Source organism: Triticum aestivum, unplaced genomic scaffold, assembly GCF_018294505.1.
Source record: "Triticum aestivum cultivar Chinese Spring unplaced genomic scaffold, IWGSC CS RefSeq v2.1 scaffold19435-4, whole genome shotgun sequence".
In the NCBI taxonomy this organism is placed as follows: Eukaryota; Viridiplantae; Streptophyta; class Magnoliopsida; order Poales; family Poaceae; genus Triticum; species Triticum aestivum.
In genome coordinates, this window is record NW_025228059.1 from 319,137 (window position 1) to 320,165 (window position 1,029).

Here is a 1,029-nt window from a genome sequence, read left to right on the forward strand (position 1 = left end):
GACCACGTGATCGCTGAAAACGGAGAATACTATGTGGACCCTGTGTTCATATATAATTAGGAGATTATATTGTAAGAGATAATTATTGTATATATGTAGCCGGTAGTGTCGGATAGATATACGAGAACTTGTTGTTCGACCAATCTCTCGGAGAAGGAGAGGTGGTCGATATCACTTCTCTCTGTATGCATATATATGTTCATGACGATCTTCTGTTTCCTTCATTTGCTTACTAGCTAGTGTGTCTAGTCCTCTCTATACGTATATAGTACGTAGCGTCGACCAAGCACGGAGATAAGAGAGGACACTTCTCTCTATTAATTAGCTAGCTAACACAATATATGAAACGCCTAAATTAACCCCCCAAAACCCCCAACCCCCCCCCCCCTTTCAAAAAAACAAAAATCCCAGCCCCTGAAATGCTGACGCGTGGATGCCTATTGGTCCCGGTTAGTGCCACCAACCGGGACCAAAGGCCCTCCTGCCTGGGCTCGCCGCACCGGCCACGTGGAGGCCCATCTGTCCCGGTTCGTGTAAGAACCGGGACTAAAGGGCTAGGGCATTAGTAATGAACCTTTAGTCCCGGTTCAACAACCGGGACAAAAGACCCTTACCAACTGGGACAGATGATCCTTTTTCTACTGGTGCCAACTGCTAGGGAGAACTCAAGTAATTGACGAGAGAGGCATATCTTGCACAAACTTGCATCTATTATCAGTGCAGCGATCGGCGACCTGTTGGGCTTGGAATCATTGATCATATGGAGTCGCACATCCACGGTGCGCCACTAGTAACAATTTTTTTTATTTTCTTTAACTAGTAATGGCGCACTAGTGGATAGTGCGCCGTGGATAGTGCGCCATTACCATTACTAGTTAAACTAGTAATGGCGCACCACATCCACGGTGGGCCACTAGTAATTTTTTTCCAAAACTAGTAATGGCGCACCGTGTGTGATGGCGCACCATTCTCCCATGGTGCACCATTACTAACTTGGCCCAAAAATTCCACCGGATGCAGCCCCCCCCC